This window comes from Suricata suricatta, chromosome 9 (assembly GCF_006229205.1).
Source record: "Suricata suricatta isolate VVHF042 chromosome 9, meerkat_22Aug2017_6uvM2_HiC, whole genome shotgun sequence".
Classification (NCBI taxonomy): domain Eukaryota; kingdom Metazoa; phylum Chordata; class Mammalia; order Carnivora; family Herpestidae; genus Suricata; species Suricata suricatta.
Window position 1 is genome coordinate 29,771,716 of NC_043708.1, and position 17,688 is coordinate 29,789,403.

At 42.1% G+C, this 17,688-nt stretch overlaps 1 long non-coding RNA gene across 1 annotated transcript in view; it reads right to left on the bottom strand.

Annotated features, from left to right (window-relative positions):
- Positions 1 to 17,688, bottom strand: part of LOC115302438 — a 32,576-nt gene continuing 14,888 nt past the window's right edge. The window contains exons 5-7 of the long non-coding RNA XR_003913453.1: positions 16,106 to 16,227; positions 14,309 to 14,375; positions 1 to 449 (exon numbers count right to left, since the gene is read on the bottom strand). This is a non-coding gene — a long non-coding RNA (uncharacterized LOC115302438). The remainder of the gene's footprint in view (positions 450 to 14,308; positions 14,376 to 16,105; positions 16,228 to 17,688) is intronic.

A 17,688-nucleotide genomic window follows, 5' to 3' on the forward strand; every position in this document is an offset into this window, starting at 1 on the left:
ACCGGTTTATTCATTTATTCTTAACTTTGTATCATGGGAAATTTTAAACATAGAGAAAGAATGGTGTAACAAACCTCAAGAACCCATCACCCAGCCAGCATAAACAATTACCAGCAACCAATATTTCTTGCCATAAGTTCAGTTTTCCATATGTGCCATTCTCTTACATCTCTCTCTATGCCTTTGGACTCGAGTTTCTTGTGCATTTCATTTTTCTGTATTTCTCATTTGCTTGCTCTTGAAACATTAGGTCTTTCAGCCAAAATCACCTGATTTGCTTCAAGATTAAGTACAAGGAGTCACCTCTCTTGCGGAGCCTTTCTGACCTCCATACACAAGTTCGATGTTCCTTTTATTCTTTGTTCTGGTAGCTCCTTTGTCATGCTTTTCTATACATAGCAATTATTCATCCAGCAAATGTCTCCATTTCAGGCATTGGAGATCTGTCCCTGAACAGAGTAGGCAAAAATTGTCATCCTTATGGAGTGGAGGGAGTTTGACAATAAACACCATAAATAAATAAGTTGTATAGGATGTTAGAATGTGGTAAGTGCAACAAGGAAAGGGGTGGTTGAGGACGCTTGTGTGTGTGTCTTCAAATTTTAAATAAGAAAAATCAGGTAGGCCTCACTTAAGTACACTTCATAATGCTTATCTGCTTGCTTTTTGTCTCTGTAACTATACTTTGGCTACTCGAGAGCAGGGATGGTATCTTAATTTTTTGTAGCCCCAATACCTAGTATAATAGTAAACACTTTATAATAGTTGTGGAATCAATGGAATAAGCAGCAGAATACAAGACACTGACTAGAAAGACTGTTGGTGTCAAGGGTTTTGTTTTTTGTTTTTTGTTTTTTTATAACAATAGAACACATACACGGAAAAAATTCCAAAAGTACTCTCTATAAAAGAGCATATAATAGTGGTGACTGGGTGGCTCCATTGGTTAAGAACCTGACTTTTGATTTCAGCTCACATCATGATCTCACAGTCTGTGGGTTCGAGCCCCGTGTGAGGCTTTGTGCTGAAAGCATGGGGCCTGCTTGGTATTCTGTCTTCCCCTCTCTCTCTCTCTGCCCCTCTCCTGCTCACATGTGTGTGTGTTTGTGTGCGCAAATGTGTGTGTGTTTACACTCTCTCGCGTGCTCTCTAAATAAATAAACTTAAAAAAAAAAAGAAAAAAGAGCATATAATAAAAAGTAAAGTTTCCTTCTACCCTGAACTCAGTCCTCTAAAATTCTTCCCAATGGACATTCACTGTGACTGGTTTCTCATGCATCACTCCAGAGTTTGTTTATCTATCTGCCTACCTATCTATGTTAAATTATAAGTATTATTAGTCTCCTCATCTCTGCATTTAATATTTAATTTCACCATAACCCCATTATGTAATTATGACACTCACTTTATGAAACAGAAACCTGAGATTTTTGGAGGTTAGGTATTTGCCCAAAGTCACACAGCTTGGAAGCAGGGAGATGGCCTGCCTGACTCCAAAAGCTATGCTTTTTGCCACCTTTGGAGTTCTTGGATGTCTGTTAGGGATGAGATAAAGACGATTTGCACAGACTGGTTGACTGTCTTAGATAATCATGAAGAGTCTTTAAGAATCTGAAAATGTAGGGCACCCGGGTGGCTCAGTCAGTGAAGCCTCCGACTTTGGCTCAGGTCATGATCTCACAGTTTGTGGGTTCGAGCCCTACCTCTGGCTCTGCATTGACAGCTCAGAGTCTGGAGTCTGCTTTGGAGTCTGTGTTTTCCTCTCTCTTTCTCTGTCCCTCCCCTGCGTGTGCTGTCTCTCTCTCTCTCAAAGATAAATAAACATTTTTAAAAACACTATAAAAAAGTATCTGAAAGGCTCTAAAGCTGTGTCACCCCACCTTCTATTGTCTGCCCTTTTCTGTCTGGCTTTGTACCCTGTACCCTAGGAAACCCGTGGATCAACTGGGCTCTTTTGCCCTCTTGCTGCTGGTCAGCTCTGCCCAAAGGAAAGCACCCATATGATAGGACTGGAGGATGGGGATAGAGGAAGATTAATACATTTCTTTCCCACTCCCTCCCTGCTTTGGCACCATGGTTTTGGGGTGGCCATGTCCCATCATTAAGATAGGTATGATTGGGTGCCCCCTACTCCTTGGGTCCGCCCATCGGTGGAATCTGGTAATGTAATTTCTGCCTTTTGTCCAAATATCTTCCATAGCTCACTAGTCTCTGGAAGCTTCGACATTCTTTCCTGGTTCCTATAACCATTACCACACTGCTGTAAAGAGACTCCAAGTTAAATGTCTCTTTAGATGAATCATTAGAGTTAGATTTTGTCTCTCGTCATGACCTTATTGTAAATACCATTTTCAGACGTTATGCCTTCCGGGAGATTCTCAAACCTGATACTACACGACCTAGTGACATTTATCTCCCCTGGCAAAACTTCAGGTTAGTAGGGTCAGCTATTCGGAGCTAATCTGGACCTTTTTACTCTCAAAACCTACCTACTTGGCAGCAGCCTGTCGGCCAAGGGCTGAGGCCTGTTCTGCTGTTGGTGTGTGAGTTGACGAGTATGTGCCTTTGGGGGTCATTGTTCCACTTCTCATAATTGTATGTGTGTCTCAGCAGGCGATTAACCTTTTCACAGCTTTTTCTGAAACACACACACGCACACACACACACACACATCCTTTTTCCTTACAGAATTGCTGGAAAGCTGGATTGGTTACATACAGCTACGTAACAAATTATCCCCAAATTCAACAGCTCAAAATATCACGTATTACTTTTAAGCAATCCCACAGTTTCTGTGGGAGCATCTGAGTTGGCTGCTTCTGCTTCAAGGTGCTTCAGGAAGCTACAGTCAGGCTGGTGGCTGGCCCTGAAGTTATTGTCTCAAGACTACATACTGGACGTGCTTCTGGTTCCAAGCTTACTCACGTCCTTGCTGGAGGGCCTCCATTCTCTGCCGGCTGCTGGTTGGACATCTTAGTTCCTTATCACGTAGGTCTCTCCATAGGATTCTGGAGTATCCTCATGACATGAGACCTGGCTTTTCCCAGAGTGAGAGATCTCAGAGATCCATAGTCTTTTTTTTTTTTTTTATAAGTCTTTATTTTGAGAGACAAAGACAGAGAGCGAGCGGGGGAGGGGCAGGGAGAGAGGGAGACACAGAATCCAAAACAGGATCCAGATCAGAGCTATCAGCACAGAGCCCATTGCAGGGCTCAAACCCAGGAACCGTGATATCATGACCTGAGCCAAAGTCGGACGCTTAACTGACTGAGCCACGCAGGCACCCGAATCCATAGTCTTTTAAAATCTAATCTCGAGTGTGACACACTCATATTCTGCCATATTCTATTGGTCACACAGACTAACCCTGGTACCAATTGGCAGGGACTACCCAGGATGTGAATGTTAAGGGAACATTTTGGAAGCTGGCTATCTCAAGAGAGAAGTAGGTATTATGTTTTTTTATTGTACCTAGCTACCTGCTAGAACTTAAGAGGGTCTTTGTATGATGTTTAAAAAAAATGTGATAAACTGACTATGGATCACGGTATGTATAAAAGCATGCATTTTTATTATAAAAGTCAGATGGAATTCAGGGCATTGAAAGGAATTTAAAACTCCAAGCCCTTTAGATTATTTGTGAGGGCTTTTCTGTGAATTTAACTTCCTAATTGAAAAGTATCATCTATGCATGTTTAAGGTGTTACAATATCATTGGTTTCTGGAACATTGCTTTGAAGGTACTCTGCTAATAGGAATATCCCATAAAATTATTCTGTCGGTTGCTACCTTATGGTTCACTGGGTTGTTAGTCTCCCGGGGGAGAGGCTGTGGACTGCTTTGACAAGTGTGGCCGGTGACAGAGTCCAGTGGTATGGCTTAGGCGGAGTGTCCATGATACCTCATGATGGTAATGTGCTGCCCACGTTGTGGATTTAGTTCATGGCATAATTTGGGGGTACTGTTCTTGCTTAAGGAGCCCTGAATCTAGTCCTGGGGATTCTGTGCTTTGCACGCAGCAGGATTTGTGGCAGCATTGTGCTTGTTTCTTTTCTTTTTTTTTATTAAAAAAACTTTTTTTAATGTTTATTTATTTTTGAGAGACAGAGAGGCAGAGCACAAGCAGGGGAGGGGCAGAGAGAGAGAGGGGCACACAGAATCCGAAGCAGGCTCCAGGCTCTGAGCTGTCAGCAGAGAGGCTGATACAGGGCTTGAACCCACGAACAGTGAGATCATGACCTGAGCTGAAGTTGGAGGATTGCCTGACCAAGCCACCCCGGTGCCCCAACATTTTGCTTCTTTCCATTGAGAAATCTTTGGGAATATTATGTCATGGATTCTGAATGTGCTACTCCAGGGAAAGTGGAACACAATTTAGGTTGAAGTGAATTCATTGATATAGTCACACTTACTGGTTACTTTGGATTTAGTGGGTTTTTTTTTTTTAATTCTGGTAAAATATATGAAACGTAATTTTACCTGTTGACTATTTTTATGTATACATTTCAGTGGCATTAAATACATGCACATTGTTATGCAACCCCACCATCCATCTCCAGAAACTCTGTAACACTAACTCTCCATTCCTGCTGCGCTCCTTTACAGCACCACCCCTCCACTTTGTTATTATGTCACCACACACACACACACACACACACACACACACACACACACGCATTTTAAAGTAAGCCTCATGCCGAGTGTGGAGCACAACATGGGTGTCGAACTCATGTCCCTGAGACCAAGACCTGAGCTGAGATCAAGGGTTGGATGCTTAACTAGCTGAGCCACCTAGGCACCCCCACAACTTATGTTTTTATATATTGTATACCTGTTAACATAAATGTATAGCTTTTTTAAATGTTTTTGTCATTTATATTCTATGTACAAACAACAATAGTACAAGTTGCTGTATTTGTCCACATATTTACCTTACTAGAGAATCTTGTATTTCCATACATCTTTGTGTTGCAGTGTACTCTACTATGGTTTCAACTCAAAGACTCTTTTTTAAAAAAAAAAAAAAGTTTTACTTATTTATTTTGAGAGAGGGAGAAAGAGAGAAGGGGAGGGGCAGAGAGAGAAGGAGAGAGAGGCTCTGCACCAGCAGCACAGAGAATGTTGCAGACCTCAAGCCCATGAATCGCGAGATCATGACCTGAGCCAAAACCAAGAGTTCCACTCTTAACCAACTGAACCACCCAGATGCTCCTCTAAGACTCTTGAAAAGATTTTTTTAAGGTTTATTTATTTTTGAGAGATACCAAGACAGAGCATGAGCAGGGGAGACACAGGCTCCAGCTGCCAGCTGTCAGCACAGAGCCCGACATGGGGCTCAAACTCAGGAACCACAAGATCATTACCTGGGCTGAAGTCAGGTGCTTAACCGACTGAGCCACCCCGGCGCCAAAAAGACTCATTTTTTTTAAGTTTTATTTATTTAAATAATTTCTACACTCTACATGGGGCTCAAACTCACGACCTTGAGATCAAGAGTTGTACACTGTTCCGACTGAGCCCGCCAGATGCCCCAACTCAACTCATTATCTTTTTAATAATTGTTGTAGAGCAGGTATAGTGGTAATAAATTCCCTCAGCTTTTGTTTATCTGAGAAATTTTAATTTCTCCTTCATTTTTGAAAGACAGTTTTGCTGAATACAGTATTCTTGGTTTACAGTTGTTCTTTTACTTTCAGCACTTTGGGTGTATCAGGTCACTCTGTTGTGGCCTGCAAAGTATCTGCAGAGAAATCCACTGAAAATCTTAAGGAAGCTTCCTTGTATGTTACAAATTACTTTTCTGGTGCTTCTTTCTTTCTTTCTTTCTTTCTTTCTTTCTTTCTTTAAATGTTTTTAAATGTTTTTATTTATTTTTGAGAGACATAGAGAGACAGTGGGAGCAGAGGAGGGTCAGAGAGAGAAGGAGGTACAGAATCTGAAGCAGGCTCCAGGCTCTGAGCTAGCTGTCAGCACAGAGCCTGATGCGGGGCTTGAACCCACGAACTGTGAGATCATGACCTGAGCCGAAGCTGGAGGCTTAATCAACTGAGCCACCCAGGCATCCCCTGATGCTGCTTTCAAGATGATGTCTTTATCTTTGACTTTAAACAGTTTGATTGTAATGTGTCTCAGAGTGGTTTTCTTTGGATTTATCATAGTTAGATTCCCTAAGTTTCTTGGATCTGTATGTCTATTTCTTTCCTCAGATTTGCAGAGTTTGGGCCATTATTTCTCCAAGTAAGCTCTAAACCCCTTTTCTCTCTCTTCTTCTGGATTCCCTGATTGTATATTATTTCTCTTGATGGTGTCCCATATGTGACTTATGTTCTCTTTGCTTTTCTTTTTATTATTTTTTATTTTTACTCCTCTGACTCAGTGATTTCAAATGATTTGTCTTCAAGTTCACTGATCCTTTCTTTGACTTACAAAGTCTGCTGTTGAACTTCCTCAGTGAATTTTTCAGTACTGTTGTATTTTTGAGCTCCATTTTTTTTCTGTTTGGTTATTTTTTTATAACCAGTTTCTGAAACTATCCAAGTCAGACAAGATAGAAACCAGGCATTCAGCCAACCCCAGATAAAATGGGCACATGGTCCATTCTTTTGTTGACATCCTGATGGGGAGCCCCTGGTCTGAGGGATCTCCTCCCAATTGTCCCAACTATTCTTTGTTGATATTCTTATTTTGTTCATTTTCCTGCATCATTATCTTGATTTCATTTAGTTGTCTGTGTTCTCTTTTAGTTCATTGAGCATCTTCATGATGCTTTAAATTCTTTGTCAGACAGCTCAGAGGTCTGTGATTTTTTTTAAGTTTATTTGTTTATTTTGAGAGAGAGAGAGAGAGAGACAGAGAGAGACAGAGAGAGAGAGAGAATGCCAAGCAGGCTCTAGCTGTTAGCATAAAGTCCCATGGGGGGCTCTGTTGAATTCTTGAACTGTGAGATCATAACCTGAGCTGATATCAAGAGTTGGACGCTTAACTGACTTGAGTCACCCAGGTGCCCTCACATCTGTGTTTTTTTAGGGTCAGTTTCTGGGGTTTTATTTTTGTTCCTTAATTGGCTCATGTTTCTTGTTTGCCTTGTAATCTTTCACTGGATTTGAGCATCTGAAGAAACAACCACCTGTCCCAGGGGTACTGGTCTTTGTGTGTTAGCTTTGCTTAGGGGAAGACCTTCACCAATCACCTCAACTGCAGGTTCTAGAACATCTCAAACCTTCTCTGATCTATTGCTCTCCCTGGTGTCTACATGTGGTTCTGCAGCTCTGACTTGCTGCTCACCCCTGTTTTCAGCGGCTTCCAAACTCCAGTACCAGTTTCTTACCAAGTCAGGCAAGATAGAAACCAGTCATTCAGCCAACCCCAGACAAAATGGGCACATGGTCCATTCTTTTGCTGACATCCGATGGGGAGCCCCTGGTCTGAGGGACCTCCTCCCAGTTGTCCCATACTACTCTGCGTGAGGGAAGGGCGTGGATGTGTGTGCCAAATACTGAAAATTTCCTACCCTTTTTGTTAGAATTCTTTCCTGCTTTAACAATGCCTTCAGTGCTGTAGCTTCTTGCTAGGTCTCTAGGGTTCTCACCAGGGTGTTCTCATCTGTACATTGTTAACGTGGCATCTCTGCAGAGAAGAGGGCCTGTGGCTTCTTGGTCCATCATCTTTCTGTTGTCTCTCTCTCCCCTCAAAACCTTTAATGAATCTTTTCTCTACTCAAATCTGCTGAATTTGAGTGCTTGTCTCACACAATATTGTTCCCCTGGTGCCATGATGTTAGAACTAGAGAACTATTAATTTTTAATGACTAATTGGGGCATTTCAGACTGAGAAAGAGCTCTTTTTGAGCAGGTAGCTGTTTTCATGCACTTTGGATTACACTTTTGACCACCACAAATGTTTGGATGTGTGGGACCACTCTAGTTGCCTTTTTTTTTTTTTTTTTACATTTGTTTAGTTTTGAGAGACAGAGAGAAACAGAGCATGAACAGGGGAGGGGCAGAGAGAGAAAGAGACACAGAATCCGAAGCAGGCTCCAGGCTCTGAGCTAGCTGTCAGCACAGAGCCCAATGCAGGGCTTGAACCCACAAACCGTGAGATCATGACCTGAACCGAAGCAGATGCTCAACTGAGTGAGCCCCCCAAGTGCCCCATCTGGCTGCCTCATGATAACTGTGAAGTGTGGACTCATAGTTATGGAGCTGCTGAAGACAGCCAGCGTTTCTTTCCCTTCTCTCGTACTGAAGATCTCTTCAGATCTGCAGGATTGCATCTAAACTCCTGCAGATTCTGCTGCTGTTGCAACAATACGTCACCAGCCAAACTTATCATCCATTATTTATTTCCTTTCCTTACATTCTGCCCCAGCCCTCCCACTCACACGCTGCAGAGGCTTTGTCAGTAAATTCAGGGCTGAAGTGAGAGCCTGGGAGGGAGGTATTTGAACATAGGGTGGGTAGGATGGAGGAAAAGAACGAGGATGATCATACAGCTTCATTTACACTTGTTTCCAAGATAATCTTACGCTGGGAGTGTAAACTATCTGGCCTATCAAGACCAGAGATTCAGGGCTCTCTGAGCTGTCTCAGCTAATCAAAGTTCAGGCTGACTGGTGGGGTTTAAGGAGGCTTTCAAAGACTAATATTAAGAGAGAAATATGTGAAAACACATGTTCTATCACATAGAGGAATTTATTAACAGTTTCTTTTTTTTCTTCACCTCTTTCCTTTTTCTTTCCTTCCAATCTTCCTTTAATTCTATCTTCTAGCAACTAAGTTGTGTTATAATTGATACATGGGCTCTCTAGTAATCAATTACCTTTCTGTGCTGAGAAGGTAAGGCGCTCAATCCTTTCAAGCTGGCTGTTAATGGCAAAGTACTAGCATTAACAGGGCCACCTTAGCCGGACTGAGAAGAGGGGGAAGGTGTGGAGAAGAGTTCAGAAGCAAAACAGATAGACCTGAATGGAAGGGCAGAACAGAGGTATTATTGGAACGAAGGATGATCAGACAGCTAGGGTACAAGTACGGATGCCAAATGTACGTTTCCAAGTCCAGCGCATTAGCTTAAAGACTTCAGGGAGCACCATGCTCAGGATTTATTTAAAAAAATTTTTTTTAATGTTTTATTTATTTTTAATACAGAGAGACAGAGCATGAGAGGGGGAGGGGCAGAGAGAGAAGGAGACACAGAACTGGAAGCAGGCTCCAGGCTCTGAGCTAGCTCTTAGCACAGAGCCTGACGCGGGGCTTGAGCCCACGAACGTGAGATCTGACCTGAGCTGAAGCCGGAGGCTTAACCGACTGAGCAACCCAGGCGCCCTGGATTTATTTTTTAAGGTTTTGTTATTTTTTTAGTTGCCTGTTACCAATCCTCTTTCAGTTAAAAACATAAAGCCAGAAAAAGGTAAAATGTTGTTTTATATTTATACTTATTTTTATAATGTGTATTTATATGTATAATTATAATTATATTTATATTTATTTATTTTGTCCTGGTAAAGCTGGGCTCTAGAGTTCCTCCTGAGCGCTGAGGACAAAATCCAGCCAGCCTCTTGTTTCAGAATCCAAGAGACAATAGGATATTGTTTTGTGAAACAGAGACCCCTACTGGCAAGGGTGGCTTCCACTACATGGCCGGCCAGTAGGCTGTCCCGAGCTGTGGCGTGGAAAACCAATTCAGCCCTTTCTAGGCACCTTCAGGGTTGAAAAACAGATCTCTCTACCTTCAACTTGGCCCTGGGCCAGTCTGGGATTGGCTCTACCTGCTTCGTCCAGAGCTACTTCCAATGCTTAAGCTAGACAAAAAACTTGTTAAACCAGATAAACTCAACACAACCATTCAAAACCATGCTTTTCATGATGTAACTTAAGTGAAATAAAATGTGATAAGGCTCCAGAGGACAGAAATAAATCACTGAATCTTTGAACTGGTGGCAGCAGGGGACCGGGTGGTGGAAGAAGTTCCTCAGAGGTCACCCCAACCAAAGTGTATTTGATTTCAGTGAGGCCAGTCTTTTGTGTTCAAAGCCTGGTTCTGCCCCTGGTCACCCGCGTGCATTCAGCAGGTGACAACTTTTCTAGGCTTCAGAATCCTCATCTTCAAAGTGGAGACCATAAAAAAAAGAAGTGGAGATAATAGTACCTCATCAAACTATTGTGGAGCGTAAATGCCAAAAATCTATGTCAAGTGTTTTTATTGAGTTTTGGGGGCATAATAAATGCTCAATACATGTTCGTTATTTTTGTGGTAATTATTCTCACCATCAAGATTAAGATAACAGAAAGTGGAAGCCGGTACAGCACTAAAGAATGTGGGCTCTCTGACCTTGGGGAAATTATTTAACCTCTCCCAATGCCAGTGCCCTCTCGTAGGATTGTTGTGAGGTTAGCAAAAAATGTCGTCTCTCCTTAGCTCAATATCTGAACAATTGAGATGTAAACTGAGATTTAGAAAGGTTTGTTGCCAAACTAGAAAAACACTTCCATAATCTCTAAACGCGGGAGGGGTATAGAAAAGGTTGGGGTTATTTTAAAGCTCACTGAAGTTGAAATTCAAAGGTCTAATATGTTTCTTAAGCCACACAGGTCAACCTAACTTACGGTTCAGCAAGAGCTACCCTCATTCTAGTCTAGGCTGGACCTTACCTGGGAGAATCCCTAAGTCTTTGCAGGGACAAGTTAGGGTTCGTTCAAGGAGGCAGTTGGTAGAGCTGTTTGTCTGTAGGCAGCTGTAAAGGATGTTAGGCATCACTGGGTTCCAAACACTTGTGAAGTTAGTTGTCATTGTTTGTGTTGTTTCCAAAAAGCAACGTGAACTCCATTGCTACCCGCTTTGAGTCCCCTCTTTGAAATGTAGCCTAGGTAGCTGCTTGGAAAGAAAAGGTTCTGGATTTTAGCAGCTGGAATCTGCTTTATAACCAACACCAGGTTTTGAGGTCCTTATTCAGCAAATGTGGCCAGGAAGCCAGAACAGAAAGTTAAATCAATGTAAGCCTATGATGAGGGCAATAAAAAATATCCACCTAACCAGTTTCCTTTAATATGTTTGACACAGCCCCAATATTCTACCACTTAACTTGGTGGCTGCTGGACCTCCTAAGTTTACATATGGGACCCAGAGATGTTCCTGAGTTTTCTCTGCCCAGTACACATCTTCACTGTATAATTCACCGGCACTTCAAACACAACTAAAACAAACCCCAACTATTCGGCCCTCTTCCCCAGACCGCTCTTCCGAATGTATCCTATCTCAGTAAATCATTTACCCAGCTTCCAAGCAAAGTTTCTTGAATTCTCCCTGTCCTCACCCTGGGCTTGTCACCAATCCTTATCAATTGCACCTCCTAAATATAGTTCATTTCTCACTGTCATTAGCTTAGTATAGGTCACCACCGTTTCAGGCTCAGATTATGATATACTCCTAAATCCAAACCTGACTTTGCTAGTTGCCTCTTTAAAAATCTTCCTTTAGGGGTGCCTGGGTGGCTCAGTCAGTTAAGCTGACTCTTGGTTTCAGCTCAGGTCATGGTCTCACGGTTCATGAGTTTGCACCCTGCATTGGGCTCTGCACTGACAGTGCAGAACTGCTTGGGATTCTCTCTCACCCCCTCTCTCTGCTTATCTCTCTCTCTCTCTCTCTCAAAATAAAGAAACTTAAAAAGTTTTCCTTTAGTATCCCACTGCTCTAAACTCCTTGATGTAGTTTTTAATAATCTTGCCCCTGGGGGCACCTGGGTGGCTCAGTCGGATGAGCGTCCGGCTTTGGCTCAGGTTGTGATCTCACAGTTCGTGCGTTCGAGCCCCACGTCGGGCTCTGTGCTGACAGCTCACAGCCTGGACCCTGCTTCGGATTCTGTGTCTCCCTCTCTCTCTGCCCCTCCCCTGCTCATGCTGTCTCTCTCTCTCTCTAAAAAATAAATTTAAAAACATAAAAAAAATTTTTTTAAAGAAGAAAAAAAAATCTTGCCCCTGAATTCTACTCTAGCCTTATCTCTCCCAATCTTTCATATATTCTAGTCATTCTGCACATTTTTTACTTTTCTCTTGCCTCTTGGTTTTGGTTCATGCTCTACCTTCTCCCTGGCATTTTCTTATCTCTATTATTCAGTTGGTGAATTCCTATTCCTCTTTCTTGTCTCTGTTTAGATATTCCTTCCTCCAGAAAGCCATCCTCCATCTCCCTCACGTGTTTTATGCCCTCTTTTTATCCTCTCAGACTCCTTTGTTTCCTACATCACAGCTCCAATTACAAAGAAGTTTCATTATTAGGGTTTTATTTGGTCCACATCCCTCATTAGACCAAAACGTTGAAGCCATCTCTATCCTATTCACTGTTATTTCTCTGTCACCTAGTACAGTGGTTGGCACAGGAGGTTACATTCTAAATATATTTTTAAATAAACTATGAGTAATAACACAAAATATATCCTTTTTGACATGGCAGCCCTCTTAAAGTAAAATCAGCTCTATTTGGTGATATCAGCATGTAACTGGATATGGAAAGATCCTGAAGTTCTCTTGATCTGAATCTTCAGCAAGTTTATCATTGGGACTTTTCATCCTATCATAGGCTCAGGCCAGGGCCTGTAGCCTAGAAGAAAGAGGGAGGGAACCCAGAGCTTGATTCAGGAGTGTCAAAATGCTGACTATAGTTAACAACTTGGGGTCAAAAGTTTCCATCCCTTACAGATTCAAGAACCTATAAAGTCACTGGACTTCTTCACTGAAATATTCAGAAATGATGTTTGAGGGACACCTGGGTGGCTCAGTCATTTGAGCATCCCACTTCAGCTCAGGTCATGATCTCATGGTTTGTGGGTTCGAGCCCCACATTGGGCTCTGTGCTGACAGCTCAGAGCCTGGATGGAGCCTGCTTCATTCTGTGTCTCCCTCTCTCTGGGTCCCTCCCCTGCTTGTGTGCAAGTGCTCTTGCGCTCTCTCTCTCAAAAATAAACATTTAAAAAAATTAGAAATGACATTTGACACACTCCACTTACATTGAGCGACCAACAAATATTCACTGAATACCTACTATGTGCTGGACTCTGTTCTGAACATCAGACAAAAATCCTTTCCAGAGCTTTCATTCTCCAGTCTTACTTAATCCTCTGACAAACTAAACATGCTAACCCCTCATTACTAATCATAGTGTCGCATCTGTAGGAAATGCTTGGTTTAACCTGTGTGTTTGGTCAGCGTGCGGACTGGGTTTGTTATACCCTGGAAAATGGAAAATCATTCCTGTGCCTGGGACATTTGTGTAGCATAGCTAAACAGATAGAGAATATCTTTACAGGGAATTTCCTTTATTGGTCTTTTTTTTCCTGTTTCTTCTGGGAGCTCTGCTGAATTCGTTTCTGATAAGAATTCGGAGGTGTTTTCTTTTCCAAGAGACAGAATATAAGTGGAAAAAGGAAATGTGTCTGGAAAAAAGCAGCCTGGGTGTACCAATGTGAGATCGAATGGCAGTGAAAAAGACTTGAGATTCTTCCCCTAGAAGGCAAGGGACAAAGCTGTGGTCTGTCTTTTGAACACACCTTATCATGGGAAACGATGGGAAATCTCATACACTGTAGGTGGGAGCATAGAGTAAGTCATCTTGGTAACAATTTGGTATTTTCTTCTGAAGTTGAATACGTGTAAACCTCATGACTCGGAAATCCCATTTTGAGGTTTATACCTTACAGGAATGTGTACACGTGTGCACTGGGACACAGGTTCAAGAGTGTTGATGGCAGCATTATTCAAAATAGCCTCAAACTGAAAACAATCCAAATGTTTACCAATAACAGACAGAATAAATTGTGATGCATTAACACAACTGAACACTATTCAGCGATAAAACTGAACAAACTGCAACATAAGCATTTAGATCATTCTAAAACAGGGGTGCCTGGGTGGCTCAATCAGTTAAGCGTCTGACTTCGGTGCAGGTCATGATCTCACAGTCCGTGGGTTTGAGCCTCGCATCAGGCTCTGTGCTGACAGCTAGTTCAGAGCCTGGAGCCTGCTTCGGCTTCTGTGTGTCTCTCTCTCTATGCCCCTCCCCTGCTCACTCTCTGTCTCTGTCTCTCAAAATAAAATAATAAATACATAAAAAATTAAAAAAACAGATTCTAAAACATAAAGCTGAGCAAATCAAAACTCAAGATATGAAAAGAAAAATTGTATGATCTCATTTATGCAACACCCCTCCCCCTCCAAAAGGGCAGACCTAATTAATTGTGTTTAGGAATGCATTGTTTGGTGGTAAAAATATAAAGAAAAGCACAGGAAGCCCTTATCATAAAAGGCAAGACTGTGATTACCTTCAGTGAGGAGGGAGGAAGTTGAGACAAGAAGAGACACCAGGGCAGCCGTGTTCTATTTCTTGACCTGGGTGGTGGTTAAATGACATTCGTTTTGTGATAGTTAATTAAGCCTTACAACTTTTTAAATATACATACACACATATACACATATATATATATATATATATATATATATATATTCTTCCCCTCCAATAAACAAGGTTAAAAAGCCAGACTTACATGATTCAGGGGTATTCAAGATTAGTGGTTAAGAGGGGTGCCTGGGGGGCTCAGTCGACTAAGCGTCTGGCTTCAGCTCAGGTCATGATCTCACGGTTTGTGGGTTCGAGCCCCACATTGAGCTCTGTGCTGACAGCTAGCTCAGAGCCTGGAGCTTGCTTCGGATTCTGTGACTCCTCTCTCTGACCCTCCCCTGCTCACACTGTCTCTCTCTATCTCTCAAAAATGAACAAAAAACATTAAAAAAATAGATTAATGGTTAAGAGTGTGAGTCCTGGAGTTAATCAACTTGGGAGTCAATGTGGCTCTACTACTCATTATCTGTGTGGCTTTGAGCACTCTCCCCTTGATAAGTATCAGTCTCCTCCTCTGTAAAATGAAAATAACAGTTACATCCACCTTGTAGACTTGTTATGAGACTTAAGGGAGATTATTTATATAGCATTTAGCCCAGTGCTTGGTACTGAGTTAAGTGTTAATAAGTGATAGCTACAAGACAAAAATTCAATGGCAATTTTTTTTTTGCTTTGCTTATATAATTTACCAGGCCCAGTGACTTTCTCTTCAGAGCAAGACAGAGCATAAATGTGGAAATAGAGGCAAGGAAAAGAACTCCCTGAACATGCTCTCATCTTGGATAGCCACGCCAACCAGTGTAGGGAGATTTTTGGATATATTAGAATTAAAGCTACTTGGAATACATCTGCTATCGGGGGATGAATATTAATGTATATCATCAGTTAAGAGGTATCTGTTCAAAAAGACACATAAAGACATTGGGGATTTTTTTTGTAGGAGGAACTTCAAAGTGTGTTAAAAGAGGAGACTTAGTGGAAGCACTGAAGAGATGTGGCATTCATCTGCCTCTTACACTTGATGGAATACAAAAATACAAAGTGAATGTAAGAAAACAGTAGAAAGATCATCACTGAAGATGAAATGATTAATAAACTCAAAGAAATGGACTCCTTTGGGAATTTTATGGGAGTTATAGACTCATGTCCTAGAAAAATGTACAGGACAATGATGCACACACTTCTCATTCAATTCTAGGGAATTCATCTCTCCAAAGCCCTTCTGTGGACAGTCTGGGTTCTTCATGCCTTCTAAATATAGCGTCCTTTAAGGGGAGAGCAATAGCAGCCAGAAAGACATAGTAGGGACGCAGCATGGAAGGCTTAGGGAGCGGAGTAATTTTGATAAGAGCAGGGTTTTGGGGCTCCTGGGTGGCTCAGTTGGTTAAGTGTTCTACCTCAGGTCATGATCCCACACTTCGTGAGTTCGAGCCCCACATCAGGCTCTGTGCTGAGAGCCCAGAGCCTGAAGTCTGCTTCGGATTCTGTGTCTCCTTCTCTCTCTGCCTGTCCCCTACTTGTGCTCTGTCTCTCTCTCTCAAAAATAAATAAACATTTAAAAAAAATTTTTTAAAGAGTAGGGTTTCCCAAAACTATGTTTAACAGAACTGCGAGACCTTAATGAGCATGTTCTTAAATATATATGAAAAAACTAACCCTATTTACATCATTTTTTATATTATTGGGTGGCAATCTGTCTTAAGGAAATAATGTAACATACCTGATGCTGCATGTAAGATAACACAACACATTGATGCATGGTATTGAAATGCACATTATTGGCAGCATTTATAAATGTCCTTACATTGGCAGATGTAGCTTCTTTGTTGATTGATGGTTCATCTATTTTGTCATAATATTAAGGTAAGTTTGTAATATTAGCTAGAACTAACTGCATATTCATTATAATACTATACAAAGTCATTCTCTGTGATTCTGTGACCAAAAGAATGAATTCATCTGGGAGCTCATTTTCTGTAATCCTCTTTAGTCACAGCTACTGGGATATTTCACGAGCTTCCTACTGGTGTTCTTCTGGCCCTTACAAAATGTTGAAGGGGATGAATGCTGTGATGTGCCGCCCAGAAATCCCTTCAGGAATAAAGGGCTCATGCTCAGCTGTTGGGACAATTCTGAAGGGCTAAGTCAACTCCAGAGCTTCTCCTGGGGCTGGCTGAGCTCCTTGGCAGGTCTGTGTCACAGCTCAACTTTTCCCTCAGTTGACTCCTGCTTCCTTCCCCTCTTTTCACAAGAGTTGATTCTGAGTCACCCCTTAATAAAAACCATGTTTGCTAACTGCCTCAAAGTTGGTATCCCAGAGAACTTAACCTTGAAACATGAGTCCAACAGCTAAGTGCTCAGGGAGCCCCTCATGGTCTTCAGCTACCCAGGTCTTAGGACACAGTTCCTAATATGATTCCTGTAAGGCAGCCATGACTCCTGATTCCCCTAAGACATACCTCCCCCAACACCTTTTCTCAGCCCAACTAGTAGTAGAGACTCTGGGCTCTGGGCAGCAGAGCTAACTCTAGACACCACCCATTGGTAGGGGTGTGGCATACTACATGACTTGGGTAGGATCAACAAAGGCTAAGTGGGGACAGTCTGTCAGGGCAGATGTTTTGGCTAGAATGCAGAGATTGAAAATGAAATTCCTTGATGTTTTGGTCCAAGGCAATTTCTCTCTCTCTCTCTCTCTCTCTCTCTCTCTCTCTCTCTGCATTATTGCCCCCTTAAGGAGCCTTTTAAGACATTTTTTCCCGGGCACCTGGGTGGCTCAGATGGTTAAGACATTTTTTCCCTAGTCATCTCCACCCCCATGATTTATTTTAAAGGAGGATGTGTTCTTTTTCTTTAACAACTTCATGAAGACATGATTCACATACCATACAATATACCCATTTAAAGTATACAAATCAGTGGCCTATAGTATATTCAGGGTTGCACAACCATTGCCTCAATCGATTTGAGAACATTCCATCAACCCCGAAATAAACCTTGTGCCTGTTAGTTATCACCCTTAGCCCCCCATCCTCATTTCCCTCGGTCTTAGACAATCACTAATCTACTTTCTAGTTCTATAGATCTGCTTTTCTGGATTCTTCATATAAAAGGAATCCTGTATGGGTGCCTGGGTGACTCAGTTGGTTGAGGGTCCAACTCTTAATTTTGGCTCAGGTCATGGTCCCAGGGCTCTGGGATTGAGCCCCATGTCCAGCTCCACACTGAGTGTGAAGCCTGCTTAGAATTCTCTCTCTCTTCCTCTGCCCCTCCCCTGCTCATGCACATGTACATGTTCTCTCA